The sequence below is a fragment of the Triticum urartu genome, chromosome 5 (assembly GCF_003073215.2).
Source record: "Triticum urartu cultivar G1812 chromosome 5, Tu2.1, whole genome shotgun sequence".
Lineage (NCBI taxonomy): Eukaryota > Viridiplantae > Streptophyta > Magnoliopsida > Poales > Poaceae > Triticum > Triticum urartu.
Window position 1 is genome coordinate 334,725,162 of NC_053026.1, and position 16,807 is coordinate 334,741,968.

A 16,807-nucleotide genomic window follows, 5' to 3' on the forward strand; every position below is an offset into this window, starting at 1 on the left:
TCATGACCACGAGAATACCACTCGAGCTGCTTCATATGGATCTTTTTGGTCCAAACGCCTATAAAAGTCTCGGTGGAAATTCGTTTGGTCTAGTCATAGTCGATGATTTTTCAAGATTTACGTGGGTGTTCTTTCCTGATTATAAATCGCAGGTCCAAAAGATCTTCAAGAACTTCACTAGGAAGGCCCAAAATCAATTTGAAGTGAAGATCAAGAAGGTTCACAACGACAACAGAATGGAGTTCAAGAACACAAATGTGGACACCTTTCTTGATGAAGAAGGGATTTCACACAAGTTCTCGGCTACGTACATGCCTCAACAAAATGGAGTTGTTGAGAGGAAGAACTGGACTCTTATTGAGACGGCGAGAACGATGCTTGATGAGTACAAGACGCCAAAACACTTTTGGGCGGAAGCGTTTGAGACAGCTTGTCATGCAACAAATCGTCTATATCTTCACAAGCTACTCGGCAAGACGGCATACGAGCTTCTCACCGGTAGCAAACCCCAAGTTGGGCACTCTAGAGTATTTGGCTCAAAGTGCTATATTCTTGATAAGCATCATCATTCTAAATTTGCTCCTAAATCTCATGAGGGTTTCCTACTCGGTTATGGCTCAAACTCACACACTTACCGTGTCTACAACAATTTCACCCGAAAGGTTGAAGAGACGGTAGATGTGGAGTTTGATGAATCTAACGGCTCGCAAGTAGAGCAATTGCCAATTTATGTAGGAGAGTACCTCGTCCGTCCAAGTGGAAGTTTCTACCTCACGACAAGGTGAACCACGAGTTGACTTGGAGGCATCCACAAGTGGGACACGCCAAGATGAAGAAAACGAGGAAGTACACCAAGATGAACCTCATCAACCTCCTTCTCCACCTCCACAAGAGAACAACAACACCAACAACAAAGAAGGCAAAGAGGAAGAACAAGATTATTAAGAAGATGTTCCACCCGACCCAAACAAAAGCTCTCATGAGTTAGAGCAAGAGTCTCAAGAGACCATCTCTTCGAACAAATCTTTGATGATATCCAAACCGGGAGAATTACTCGCTCTAAAACTCGTTTAGCTAATTTTTGTGAACATTATTCATTCATCTCTAGCATTGAACCTATGAAGGTTGAAGAAGCGCTTGATGATCCGGACTGGGTGAACGCTATGCATGAAGAGCTACACAATCTTGAGAGGAACCAAGTGTGGACATTGGTAGAAAAGCCGGACAACAACCAAAATGTCATTGGTACCAAGTGGGTGTTTTGGAATAAGCAATATGAAGATGGACACGTTGTATGCAACAAGGCCCATCTCGTCGCTCAAGGCTACACTCAAGTTGCAGGTATGGACTATGGTGAGACATATGCCCCCGTTGGTATACTTGAGTCCATACGCATCTTACTTGCTTATGCCAATCATCATGATATCACATTGTATCAAATGGACATTAAAAGTGCTTTCCTAAATGGTGAAATTGAGAAGGAAGTGTATGTTAAACAACCTCCCGGCTTTGTTAATCCTAAGAAACCCGACCATGTTTACAAACTTCATGAGGGAGTCCTGGATTAGGGGGTCTTCGGACAGCCGGACTATATCCTTTAGCCGGACTGCTGGACTATGAAGATACAAGATTGAAGACTTCGTCTCGTGTCCGGATGGGACTTTCCTTGGTGTGGAAGGCAAGCTTGGCAATACGGATATGTAGATCTCCTCCCTTGTAACCGACTCTGTGTAACCCTAGCCCCCTCCGGTGTCTATATAAACCAGAGGGTTTAGTCCGTAGGACAACATACAATCATACCATAGGCTAGCTTCTAGGGTATAGCCTCTACGATCTCGTGGTAGATCAACTCTTGTAATACTCATATCATCAAGAACAATCAAGCAGGACGTAGGGTATTACCTCCATCAAGAGGGCCCGAACCTGGGTAAACATCGTGTCCCTTGCTTCTTGTTACCATCCGCCTTAGACGCACAGTTCGGGACCTCCTACCCGAGATCCACCGGTTTTGACACCGACATAGGTGCTTTCATTGAGAGTTCCACTGTGCCGTCACCATAAGGCTCAATGGCCCCCTTGATCATCGGCAACGATGCAGTCCAGGGTGAGGTTTTCCTCCCCGGACAGATCTTCGTATTCGGCGGCTTTGCACTGCGGGCCAATCCGCTTGGCCATCTGGAGCAGATTGAGAGCTACGCCCCTGCCATCAGGTCAGGTTTGGAAACCTAAACTACACTGCCGACATCCACGGAGACTTGATCTTCGATGGATTCAAGCCCATGTCAGGTGCGCTGCACGATCACGACGAGCGTGATTTAGCTCTGCCGTCGGATAGTGTTCAGGAGATCACACCTACAACTACTCCGGCCTTCAATCTGGAGCAAATTGCGCCATCCGAGGATGGAGGGATAGACACCGCCACGGAGGCCACACTCTCAGTGGCGATGGAGCCGCATACTGACTTCACCCTTACGAGAGCCGTGTTGCCGAACCACTGGATTCGTCTCCGGCCATGGACTCCGAGCCACCTGCATCTGTGCCTATCAAATCCGACTAGGCACCGATCATGGAGTTCACCTCCGCGGATATCTTTCAGCACTCACCTTTCGGTGATTTGCTAAATTCATTAAGGTCTCTCTCCTTGTCAGGAGAACCTTGGCCGAACTATGTCCGGCTAGAATGGGATGCGGATGACGAAGAAATTCGCTGCCCACCCACCACCCACTTAGTAGACACTGTCGATGATTTAACCGACATGCTCGACTTCGACTCCAAAGACATCGACAGTATGGACGACGATGCGGGAGATGAACAGGAACCACCGCCCACAGGGCGCTGAACTGCCACCTCATCATATGATATATACATGGTGGACACCCCCAAAGATGGCAATGGTGACGGGACAGCGGAGGATGATCCCTCCAAGAAGCAACCCAAGCACCGACGTCAGCGGCGCCACTCTAAGTCCCGCCACAGCAAAAGTAGTGATACCGGCACAAGAGACAATAACACTCCGGATAGTGCCAAAGACAACCACAATCCCCTCCAGCACGATGTAGAGTGGGAGTGTCGGTGTCAAAACCGGCGGATCTCGGGTAGGGGGTCCCAAACTGTGCGTCTAAGGCGGATGGTAACATGACGCAGGGGACACGATGTTTACCCAAGTTCGGGCCCTCTTGATGGAGGTAATACCCTATGTCCTGCTTGATTGTTCTTGATGATATGAGTATTACAAGAGTTGATCTACCATGAGATCATAGAGGCTAAACCCTAGAAGCTAGCCTATGGTATGATTGCCTGTTGTCCTACGGACTAAACCCTCCGGTTTATATAGACACCGGAGGGGGCTAGGGTTACACAGAGTCGGTTACAAGGGAGAAGATCTACATATCCATATTGCCTAGCTTGCCTTCCACGCCAAGGAGAGTCCCATCCAGACACGGGACGAAGTCTTCAATCTTGTATCTTCATAGTCCAACAGTCCGGCCAAAGGATATAGTCCGACTGTCCGGAGACCCCCTAATCCAGGACTCCCTTAGTAGCCCCTGAACCAGCCTTCAATGACGATGAGTCCGGCACGCAGTATTGTCTTCGGCATTGCAAGGCAGGTTCCTCCTCTGAATACTCCGTAGAAGATTTTGAACACCAGAATAGTGTCTGGCTCTGCAAAACAAGTTCCACATACTACCGTAGAGAGAATAATATTTCCACAAATCCAATCTGCTGACACGTTTGACAGCATGACATCATGTCATGGCCCGGTCATTATTCGAACCGTTTTTCTCAACCAGCACCGCACATAACGCGGGGCGGTTTTCTTGACACGTCTTGTCAAAGCAGAGATCGTGTCCCCCTTATTACGGGATTCTCATCAATATGGACGTGGGTAACCCAACCACGCCATCAATTACGGCGCCTGGGGAATAAGCGATTTTACCAGGCAAGTGGGGAGGCGCATCGCCTCTTCCGCCCTTATAAAGGGACAATGATTCACTCTTTTCACCCACGCCTTCTTCCTCCTTGCTTACCCATTCTCGCACACTTGAGCTCCAGCGCCCAAGTTCGCGTCTTTCTTCTCAAACCACTCCAAGCATGTCCGGAGCGGGAGGCAAGTGGATGGTCTGCTCCGTCACAGAGGAGAACATCACAAAGTTACAGGAAGCCGGATATCTGGCCACGGATATCACGCACCGGCTGCCAAATGCAGGGCAGATCATCCCTACGCCCAAACCCCATGAGAGGGTAGTTTTCATACCCACTTCATATGTGGACTGGGATTTCCTCTCCACCCGTTTGTCCGCGGGCTCATGTTCTACTACGGGCTGGATTTTCATGATCTGGCCCCCAATTTCATCCTCAACATCTCAGCGTTTATCGTCGTGTGCGAGGCCTTCCTCCGCATCAGGCCCATTTCGGCCTGTGGCTGAAGACCTTCAATGTCAAACTAAAGGTGGTGGTTGGCCAGCAATCAGAGTGCGGAGGCACCATGGTGGGCAAAATGCCTAACGTCACCTGGCTCGAAGGCTCCTACGTGGAGACCATAAAGGGGCGGCAATTAGGGTGGTTCTACATCACCGAGCCGCGCGACACCAACTGGGTGGCGGCCCCCAAATTTCGATCCGGAATCTCCACGCGGCTCACTTCCTAGAAAGAGAAGGGCCTGTCCTGGGGTTCTTTGGTAGACCTGACCGGACTCCAGACCTGCATCAGGAACATGATGAGCAAGAAAATCAAGCTCGTCAACGTGGTCCAGGTCATGCTCTTCCGCCGGATTCTCCCATGTCAACGACGGGCATTCAATTTGTGGTTGTTCGAACCAGCCAAGCACCAGACTCTGCGAGAGCTCTACGACACGATGCACAAGGATGTCTGGAAGGTGCTGTTCAAGGGCGCCGAGGTACCTCCTTCCCTCACCGAGGACCGCAGACTCAGCGCAAAGCGCCATGCCAATCCAGTAAGTTTTGATATCTCACAGGGTATTTATTTGCCCCAGTTAAATCATGTGCGGGATCTAAGCTTCCATGTCATTAACAGGACTGGATAAAGACAGCGGAGGAGCTCGATTGCCCAACCCCCCCCCCCGCCTGAAGATCCTGCAGATGCTCTCCTAACGGAGATGCTGGCTCCGACACCTTACGAGGTGCCCGCGAAGAAGACCAAGAAGAAGGCCACGGGGACCCGAAAGGGTCTCCGGCGCAAGGTTGTATCGGACTCATCGTCTGATGACTCCGACGCGCACTCCTCCCATGAAAACGAGGAGGAGGAGGAAAGTTCTCCCCCCCAGCCGGGGAGACAAGAAAAGGAAGGCCGACCCAACCGGGGAGGCCGAAGGGTCCAAGAAGGGAAGGACCCTCCCTCCAGACTGCTCCACGACGGCCGCCTACAGCGGCGACGAGTGGCTACCCAGGGTCAAGCCCCTGGCGAAGTCGTAAGTATCCGGACACCATAGTAATTCATGGTATGTTTTATTGCACTGCTTTTCCTCATGTCGAACATGATTATGCAGTCCGTCCCGAGCTCATCTCGACGTATCTTCGTCGAGCGGTTCACTGGACTCGTCGGATATGAACATCGGTTCTCTTCTGACCGCCTCCACCCCTCGCCCTACGGACAACATTGAGGTGTTCTCTCGAAAGGCACCTAGCCGAGGGGAGGTGGTCCTGGGGGCGCCTCGAGGCGACCTCCCGGACCCTGGGCGCCAAGGGAGCAAAACTCCCACGGGCTCCGAGTTCAGCCCCTAGCCGAACACTGCGCCGGAACCTTCGATGGTTCCGGACTCCGGCAGGCGACACCCCATTAAAGGGGGACAGCCGCCCGTGACAGTGTCGTCTGTCCACCTAGAGGCACCGGACAACTTGCTAGAAGCGCTTCGCAGCGCTTCCATCAACGAAGAGCACCACGCTATCATGAGTGCGGTGAGCGAGAATGTTCAGTCCGCCAAAAACGGACTGACCGAAGCTTGCGCCAGCCTCCTAACAGGCTTTGAGGTAAGCAATCAAAATATAAGAAAATATTACCGCATAGATAGTAGCCCCTGATGCTCTATTCGGCGTTCGAGAAGAAAGGTCGAATAGAGGATCAAATGATGACTCAGGAGTCTAATCAGAATATATCTATGTGTATGTGCAGGCTTCACTGCTGTCCGCTGCCGCACATACTGCGGAGGTCTCTGCATTGAAGCAGGACCTCGAGCTGTCCGAGAACGAGCTCGGCCTTACCAAGAGGCAACTCGAGGAGAGCAAAGGTAAGCAATACCTTGTCTACACTTTTAAAAAGAAGTTCGGTTGTAAAATAATAGGATCATCATGAATTTGCCAGGGGCCATGACCGAGGTGGCGACCCTGAAGAAGGCGCTGTCCGAGGCCGAAAACAAAGCGGCCAAGGAGTGCCTTGAGCGGGAAAAGCAAGAAGCCCGAGTAGGCAAGGTGCAGCAAGAGCTCGAGGCTCTCGCCAAAAAACACGAGTCCTTGGAGCTTGACTCTAAGACGCGAGAGTCCGAGCTTGAGAAGGCGCTCGAAAGCGCCCGGAGCACCAAGGCTGAAGCCCACAAGGCCCTCCAGGAGATTGATGCGGTGAAGAAGATAGCAGCGGGTAAGGCATTCATTATGCAAAGCAAGCATGTGGAGGAAACTTTCCTTTTACTTACCCGAGTTCGGAGCTCTCCAGGAGCGTTCGCAGATCTTCCCCGCAGTGTACTAGATGCATCGGAGTTTTACTATGCTCGGGAGGGGAGCTCGATGGAAAAGTTGTTCTGGTCTCAGTATACTGGGACCGAACACCCGATGCCCTTGAGCGACCAGCTGAAGCAATTGGTCGAGCTTCACAAGGCGGCCGAACAGGCCATGAGGGGCCTTATAGTCCGGATGTGGCCTGGCGGGCCCCTGCCCGGCAGCTACTTTGGTCTGGTGAGGCGGCTTGTGGATGCCTGCCCATGGCTGGAAGTCATAAAGCAGTCCGTCTGCATCGAGGGTGCGCACAGGGCTTTTGCCCGTGCGAAGGTGCACTAGGCGAAGCTAGATGCCATGAAGCTGGTGAAGGAGGGGCCGCCGGAGGGCAAGGAGCATCGCTGCCCCGAGATGTATTATGAGAGTGTCCTGAAGGGTTCCTGCCTTGTGGCGGATGAATGTGCCAGAGATGTAATTTTTGAATGAACATGCGCATGTGATCCTGTAATGTGAAACGAGTTCATCTACGCTATGCAACGCTTTTTTAATTTAAAATATTACCTTCTGTGCGGCCGTTTATAAAATCTGAGAGTTGGCCAGTCGTCGGCTTCTGCCCCCATGTAACTAGTACTAGGGTGTTCGGGATAAACCTAAGCACTCTTTATCCCAATTTTGGATCCTTCGGGGGACGTGTTCAGCACAACGAACCAGGCAATCGCACTATAAGGCTTTATCACTCTCACTTAGCCATAGAAGTCTACAATTTTAAATTTTTGCAAAGCCCCTAGTATTTGGAAGGCCGAATTAGGGGCTCTATACACACCTAAGTGGGGCAAGGCCGACTCCTCGCCCGAAGCGGAAAAAGTCTTTAAGGACTTGAGACCTCTCGAACAGCGACCAGCTCTCGCTCTATCATGGCAGTCAGTTTTCGGCTTTCCCTACTGAGGTGCTCGTCCGGAAGAACCGGGACACTATCGCAGTAGTTCTCCCAGCGCTACCTTAGCCGATATAGCGGAACGTAAGGTACCAAAGCATGGGAGCCGGGCAAACCCAACTATTGACCCAAGACATGATTCGGAGCTGATGCATATAATGTTATACGTTCGGGGTGCCGCACTGCCGAAAGTGTTCAGACTTCTCACACCGTATTATGGGGTAAACGAAAGCCCCTGGCGTACTGATCGTACCAGAATGTACGGGTGCAAGTTGTCGTAAATGAACATATAAGAAAAAAAGGATGAATAATGCAATAATAGACTAATGCTATGCATTGTTATTTTAAATAATACGTCGAAGCGTACTGATACAAGTAGTGCAATAAGCAGAAAATAGGACTATTTGACATGTCCTATCCAAGGGCAGGCTGCGTACGAATAGTAGAAAGCGGGTATATCGATTATTATTAGAGACCACCTGGGTGTTCCCGTGTACATCTTAGCTTCTTGCCTCCTTGGTTGTTCATTCCCGTAATGTGTCCGGCAATCGTACTGCCGGAAAGGGCTTCCAGAGAGTTAGGTCCTGAAAGAGAAAACATGATAAAGGTATACAACCCCTAGGGCGGTTAAGCCGCATTGCGGGACGTGCCCTGATTGTGCCCCCGCCTATGTCCATGGTATTTTGAGTGCGTAACTATGTACGCGCAGCACGGATTTCGTCGCTTGACTGGCACTGGGACGGGGGCCGAATTGCTAGGCGAGCTCTGAACATGCCAGGCAATCATGCTGCAGTTTACTCCAGACTCATTTGACGGTGTCCGGGGGCTATATCGCCGAATTGGTGGTTTGCCTAAAAAGGCCGCTCTGTGCTTCTACTGCGAGGGCCGCAGTGTGCTCTTCCGTGCGGAACAAGCGCTATGTGTTTCCATTGACTGTTATGACCCCCTAGGTCCTGGCATCTTGAGCTTGAGGTATGCGTAATGTGGTACCGCATTGAACTTTGCAAATGTGGTTCGCCCGAGCAGTGCGTGATAGCCAGTGCGGAACGGGACGATATCGAAGATTAACTCCTCGCTTCGGAAGTTGTCCGGGGATCCGAATACCACTTCCAGTGTGATTGAGCCCGTGCAATGGGCCTCTTCACCTGGGATGACGCCCTTAAAGGTGGTTTTGGTGGGTTTGATCCTCGAGGGATCTATACCCATTTTGCACACTGTATCCAGATAGAGCAGGTTCAGGCTGCTGCCGCCGTCCATAAGGACTTGGGTGAGGTGAAATCCTTCGATGATTGGGTCTAGGACCAATGCGGCAGATCCGCCATGACGGATACTAGTGGGGTGGTCCCTGTGATCGAAGGTGATCGGACAAGCGGACCATGGGTTGAACTTTGGGGCGACGGGCTCTATCGCATAGACGTCCCTTAGTGCACGCTTCCGTTCCCTCTTGGGAATGTGGGTTGCGTATATCATGTTCACCGTCTTCACTTGTGGGGGAACCTCTTCTGTCCTCCCGTGTTCGGCGGCCGGGGCTCTTCCTCGTCATTACTATGCAGCCCCTTGTCCTTGTTTTTGGCATTTAACTTGCCGGCCTGCTTGAACACCCAGCATTCTCTGTTGGTGCGATTGGCAGGCTTATCGGGGGTGCCATGGATTTGACACGAGTGATCCAGTATGCGATCCAAACTGGACGGGCCTGGAGTACTTCTTTTGAATGGCTTTTTTCGCTGACCGGATCTAGAGCCTCTGAATCCGGCATTGACTGTCGTATCATCGGTGTTATCGCCGTTGTTGCGGCGCTTTTGTCTATTATGGTGTGGTCTGCCGTTGGCATCTTTGGTATCCGGAGTACCCTAATAACTTCATGTGTTGTTGCTGCGAGCCAGCCAGCTATCCTCGCCCGCGCAAAAGCGGGTCATGAGCATCGTGAGGGCTGCCATAGAATTCGGCTTCTCCTGGCCGAGGTGCCAGGTAAGCCACTCGTCACGGATGTTATGCTTGAATGCCGCTAAGGCCTCTGCATCCAGACAGTCGACAATTTGGTTTTTCTTAGTTAGGAACCATGTCCAGAATTGTCTGGCCGATTCCCCTGGCTGCTAAGTTATATGGCTCAAGTCATCAGCATCCGGTGGTCGCACATAAGTGCCCTGGAAGTTGTCAAGGAATGCGTCTTCCAAATCCTCCCAACTACCGACGAAGTCTGCTGGCAAGCTATTCAGCCAATGCCGAGCTGGTCATTTGAGTTTTAGTGGGAGGTACTTGATGGCATGTAGATCATCACCGCGAGCCATGTGGATGTGAAGGAGGAAATCCTCAATCCATACAGCGGGATCTGTTGTACCATCATACAATTCGATATTTATGGGTTTAAAACCCTCCGGGAATTCATGATCCATAACTTCATCAGTGAAGCATAGGGGGTGTGCGGCGCCTCTATGTCGGGCTATATCCCGACGCAGTTCGTATGAGTCTTGTCTGTTGTATTCGGCCCGGCCGGATTTACTTTTAGTGTATCCGGTGCAATGGTCATCGTCCCGCGTTGGCGCGTGGCCCCGTGACCCGTATATTGACCTTGCATGTTTTTCCCTGCTGTCCAGTACGTCTCGCAGGTCCCGTGTGTTGCCCCGGGCCTTGGTATTTTGATTGAGTGGTGGCGGGGTGCAGGCTGAACTTCAGGCTGAAACGCCTCTCTGGCTCGGCCATGCGGTGGCAGGTCAGTCGCATCGTACACTGGTGTTGGAGGTTTCAATGCTTCCTCCTCGAGGTGAGGTAGCAACCTGCGCTTTGGGTAATTCTTGGAGGGGCGCTCGAGTTCGTATTCATCAGCCTCAAGGACTTCGGTCCATCTATCTGCTAGCAAGTCTTGATCAGCTTGAAGTTGTTGTTGCTTTTTCTTCGGGCTATTTGATGTGGCCATAAGCCGGCGCTTGAAGCGCTCCTGCTCGACGGGATCCGCAGGCACGATAAATTCTTCGTCGCCGAGGCTCACCTCGTCTTCGGAGAGAGGCATGTAATTGTCCTCCTCCGATTTTTCATCTGCTGCCTACTCTGGAGGGCTAGCTTGTTCACCCTCCCTGAGGGAGTCCTGGATTAGGGGGTCTCCAGACAGCCGGACTATATCCTTTGGTCGGACTCTTGGACTATGAAGATACAAGATTGAAGACTTCGTCCCGTGTCCGGATGGGACTCTCCTTGGCATGGAAGGCAAGCTAGGCAATACGGATATGTAGATCTCCTCCCTTGTAACCGACTCTGTGTAACCCTAGCCCCCTCCGGTGTCTATATAAACCGGAGGGTTTAGTCCGCAGGACAACAGGCAATCATACCATAGGCTAGCTTCTAGGGTTTAGCCTCTACGATCTCGTGGTAGATCAACTCTTTAATACTCATATCATCAAGAACAATGAAGCAAGACATAGGGTATTACCTCCATCAAGAGGGCCCGAACCTGGGTAAACATCATGTCCCCTGCCTCCTGTTACCATCCGCCTTAGACGCACAGTTCGGGACCCCCTACCCGAGATCCGCCGGTTTTGACACCGACATTGGTGCCTTCATTGAGAGTTCCACTGTGCCGTCACTATAAGGCTTGATGGCTCCTTCGATCATCGGTAATAATGCGGTCTAGGGTGAGGTTTTCCTCCCCGGACAGATCTTCATATTCGGCGGCTTCGCACTGCGGGCCAATTCGCTTGGCCATCTGGAGCAGATCGAGAGCTACGCCCCTGGCCATCAGGTTAGGTTTGGAAACTTAAACTACACTGCCGACATCCGCAGAGACTTGATCTTCAACGGATTCGAGCCCATGCCAGGTGTGCCGCACAGTCACGATGAGCATGACGTAACTCTGCCGTCGGACAGTATTCGGGAGATCGCATCTGCAACTACTTTGGCCATCAATTCGGAGCAAATTGTGCCATCCGAGAGCGGAGGGATAGACCCCTCCATGGAGGCCGCACTCTCAGTGGCGATAGAGCCGGATACTGACTTCGCCCCTTACGAGAGCCGTGTCGCCGAACCACTGGATTAGTCTCCGGCCATAGACTCCGAGCCGCCTGCATCCGTGCCCATCGAATCCGACTGGGCACCGATCATGGAGTTCACCTCCGCGGATATCTTTCAGCACTCACCTTTCAGCGATGTGCTAAATTCATTAAGGTCTCTCTCCTTGTCAGGGGAGCCTTGGCCGAACTATGTCCGGCTAGGATGGGATGCGGACGACGAAGAAATTCGCTGCCCACCCACCACCCACTTAGTAGCCACTATCGACGATTTAACCGACATGCTCAACTTCGACTCCGAAGACATCGACGGTATGGACAACGATGCAGGAGACGAACAAGAACCACCGCCCACAGGACGCTCGACCGTGATACGTCTCCAACGTATCTATAATTTTTGATTGCTCCATGCTATATTATCTAATGTTTTGGACTATATTGGGCTTTATTTTCCACTTTTATATTATTTTTGGGACTAACCTATAATCGGAGGCCCAGCCCAGAATTGTTGTGTTTTTGCCTATTTCAGTGTTTCGGATAAACAGAATATCAAACGGAGTCCAAACGGAATAAAATCTTCGGAAACGTGATTTTCTCACCGAACGTGATCCAGGAGACTTGGACCCTACTGCAAGGGATCAAAGAGGTGGTCACAAGGGTGCGAGGTGCGCCCCCCTGCCTCGTGGGCCCCTCGGTGCTCCACCGATGTACTCCTTCCTCCTATATATACACACGTACCCCCAAACGATCAGAAGAGGAGCCAAAAACCTAATTCCACCGCCGCAACTTTCTGTATCCACGAGATCCCATCTTGGGGCCTGTTCTGGAGCTCCGCCGGAAGAGGGTCGTCATCACGGAGGGCTTCTACATCATCCTAGCCCCTCCGATGAAGTGTGAGTAGTTTACCTCAGACCTTCGGGTCCATAGTTAGTAGCTAGATGGCTTCTTCTCTCTCTTTGAATCTCAATACAAAGTTCTCCCCCTCTCTTGTGGAGATCTATTTGATGTAATCTTCTTTTTGCGGTGTGTTTGTTGAGACCGATGAATTGTGGGTTTATGATCAAGTCTATCTATGAATAATATTTGAATCTTCTCTGAATTCTTTTATGCATGATTGGTTATCTTTGCAAGTCTCTTCGAATTATCCGTTTCGTTTGGCCAACTAGATTGGTAGTTCTTGCCATGGGAGAAGTGCTTAGCTTTGGGTTCGATCTTGCGGTGTCCTTACCCAGTGACAGAAGGGGCAGCAAGGCACGTATTGTATCATTGCCATCGAGGATAACAAGATGGGGTTTATTTCATATTGCATGAATTTATCTCTCTACATCATGTCATCTTGCTTAAGGCGTTACTCTGTTTTTAACTTAATACTCTAGATGCATGCTGGATAGCGGTCGATGAGTGGAGTAATAGTAGTAGATGCAGAATCATTTCGATCTACTTGTCACGGACGTGATGCCTATATACATGATCATGCCTAGATATTCTCATAATTATGCACAATTCTATCAATTGCTCAACAGTAATTTGTTCACCCACCGTAGAATACTTATGCTCTTGAGAAAAGCCACTAGTGAAACCTATGGCCCCCGGGTCTATTCTCATCATATCAATCTCCATCACTTTTATATTGTTTTGCTATTTATTTTGCTTTTACTTTTTACTTTGCATCTTTATATCAAAAATACCAAAAATATTCTTTCTATCAGATCTCACTCTCGTAAGTGACCGTGAAGGGCTTGACAACCCCTAATCGCGTTGATTGCGAGTAGCTATCGCTTTGTGCAGGTACGAGGGACTTGAGCGTGGGCTCCTACTGGATTGATACCTTGGTTCTCAAAAACTGAGGGAAATACTTACGCTACTCTGCTGCATCATCCCTTCCTCTTCGGGGAAAACCAACGCAAGCTCAAGACGTAGCAAGAAGGATTTCTGGCGCTGTTGCCGGGGAGTCTACGCAAAAAGTCAATATACCAAGTACCCATCACAATCCCTATCTCTCACATTACATTATTTGCCATTTGCCTCTCATTTTCCTCTCCCCCCAATTCACCCTTGCCGTTTTATTTGCCCTCTCTCTCTATACTCCCTCTCTGTTTGCCTTTTTTGTCCGCTTGCTTTTTGTTTTCTCTAGTGTTAGATTGCTTGTTTGTCGCGATGGCTCAAGATACTACCAAATTGTGTGACTTCACCAATACCAATAATAATGATTTCCTTAGCACTCCGATTGCTCCTCTTACCGATGCTGAATCTTGTGAAATTAATACTGCTTTGTTGAATCTTGTTATGAAAGATCAATTCGCCGGCCTTCCTAGTGAAGATGCCGCTACTCATCTGAATAGCTTCGTTGATTTGTGTGATATGCAAAAGAAAAAAGATATCAATAATGATGTCGTTAAATTGAAGCTATTTCCTTTTTCGCTTAGAGATCGTGCTAAAGCTTGGTTTTCGTCTTTGCCTAAGAATAGTATTGATTCATGGAACAAATGCAAAATGCTTTTATCTCTAAGTATTTTCCTCTTGCTAAGATCATCTCTCTTAGAAACGATATAATGAACTTTAAACAACTTGATCATGAACATGTTGCACAAGCTTGGGAGAGAATGAAATTAATGATACGTAATTGCCCTACTCATGGTTTGAATTTGTCGATGATTATACAAAAAATTTATGTCGGATTGAATTTTGCTTCTAGAAATATTTTAGATTCGGCTGCGGGAGGCACTTTTATGGAAATCACTTTAGAAGATTCTACTAAACTCCTAGATAATATTATGGTTAATTATTCTCAATGGCATACTGAAAGAACTTCTAATAAAAAAGTGCATGCGATAGAAGAAATTAATGTGTTGAGTGGAAAGATGGATGAACTTATGAAATTATTTGCTACTAAGAGTGTTTCTTCTGATCATAATGATATGCCTTTGTCTAATTTGATTGAGAATATAATGAATCTATGGATGTGAATTTTGTTGGTAGGAATAATTTTGGTAACAACGCTTATAGAGGGAATCTTAACCCTAGGCCGTATCCTAGTAATCCTTCTAATAATTATGGGAATTCCTACAACAACTCTTATGGAAATTATAATAAGATTATCTCTGATTTTGAATCTAATATTAAAGAATTTATTTCTTCGCAAAAGAATTTTAATGCTATGATTGAAGAAAAATTGCTTAAGATTGATGATTTGGCTAGGAACGTTGATAGAATTGCTCTTGATGTTGATGCTTTGAAACTTAGATCTATTCCACCTAAGCATGATATTAATGAGTCTCTAAAAGCCATGAGAATTTCAATTGATGAGTGTAAAGAAAGAACCGCTAGGATGCGTGCTTCCAAAGATGCCTTTATTAAAGCGTGTTCTTCCAATTCCTATGAAAATCAAGATGAAGATCTAAAAGTTATTGATGTGTCTCCAATTAAATCTTTATTTTTCAATATGAATCTTGATGAAACTGAATATGATCTTCCTTTACCTAGAAGGCGTTCTAAAAATTTGAAGTGTTTAGATCTTAATGATGAAATTGATGAAAGTGGGATGGAAAGAAATAAAAATATAGATGTTGCTAAACCCACTATATTGGATTTCAAGGAATTTAATTATGAAAATTGCTCTTTGATTGATTGTATTTCCTTGTTGCAATCCGTGCTAAATTCTCCACATGCTTATAGTCGAAATAAAGCCTTCACCGAACATATTGTTGATGCCTTGATGCAATCTTATGAAGAAAAACTTGAGTTGAAAGTTTCTATCCCTAGAAAACTCTATGATGAGTGGGAACCAACTATTAAAATTAAAATTAAAAATCATGAGTTTTATGCTTTGTGTGATTTGGGTGCTAGTGTCTCTACTATTCCCAAGACTTTGTGTGATTTACTAGATTTCCGTAATTTTGATGATTGCTCTCTAAACTTGCATCTTGCGGATTCCACTATTAAGAAACCTATGGGAAGAATTAATGATGTTCTTATTGTTGCAAATAGGAATTATGTGCCCATAGATTTCATTGTTCTTGATATATATTGCAATCCTTCTTGCCCTATTATTCTTGGTAGACCTTTCCTTAGAACGGTTGGTGTGATTATTGATATGAAGGAAGGGAATATTAGATTTCAATTTCCATTAAAAAAGGGCATGGAACACTTTCCAAGAAAGAAAATAAAATTACCATATGAAACTATCATGAGAGCCACTTATGGATTACCTACCAAAGATGGCAATACCTAGATCTATTCTTGCTCGTTATGCCTAGCTAGGGGCGTTAAACGATAGCGCTTGTTGGGAGGCAACCCAATTTTATTTTTATTCCTTGATTTTTGCTCCTGTTTAGTAATAAATAAATTATTTAGCCTCTGTTTTGGTTGTGTGTTTTTGTGTTTAACTAGTGTTTGTGCCAAGTAGAACCGTTGGGAAGACTTGGGGAAAGTCTTGTTGAACTTGCTGTAAAAAAACAGAAACTTTAGCACTCATGAGACCTGCTGTAATTTTTATTTGAAGAGTGATATTTAGTTAATTCTTTTTGCAGATGATTAATAGATAAATTACTCACGTCCAGAAATTTATTTTAGAATTTTTGGGGTTCCAGATTTTGCGCTAGCTACAGATTACTACAGACTGTTCTGTTTTTGACAGATTCTGTTTTTCGTGTGTTGTTTGCTTATTTTGATGAATCTATGGCTAGTAAAATAGTTTATAATCCATAGAGAAGTTGGAATGCAGTAGTTTTAACACCAATATAAATAAATAATGAGTTCATTACAGTACCTTGAAGTGGTCTTTTGTTTTCTTTCGCTAACTGAGCTCACGAGTTTTCTATTTTGAGTTTTGTGTTGTGAAGTTTTCAAGTTTTGGGTGAATTCTTTTGATGGATCATGGAACAAGGAGTGGCAAGAGCCTAAGCTTGGGTATGCCCATGGCACCCCAAGATAATACAAGGACACCAAAAATTCAAAGCTTGGGGATGCCCCGGAAGGCATCCCCTCTTTCGTCCACTTTCATCGGTAATTTACTTGGAGCTATATTTTTATTCACCAACATGATATGTGTTTTTCTTGGAGCGCCTTGTATTATTTGTGTCTTTGTTCGTTAGTATGCCACAATCATCCTTGCTGTACACACCTTTTTAGAGAGCCATACATGAATTAAAATTTGATAGAATACTCTATGTGCTTCACTTATATCTTTTGAGCTAGATAGTTTTGCTCTA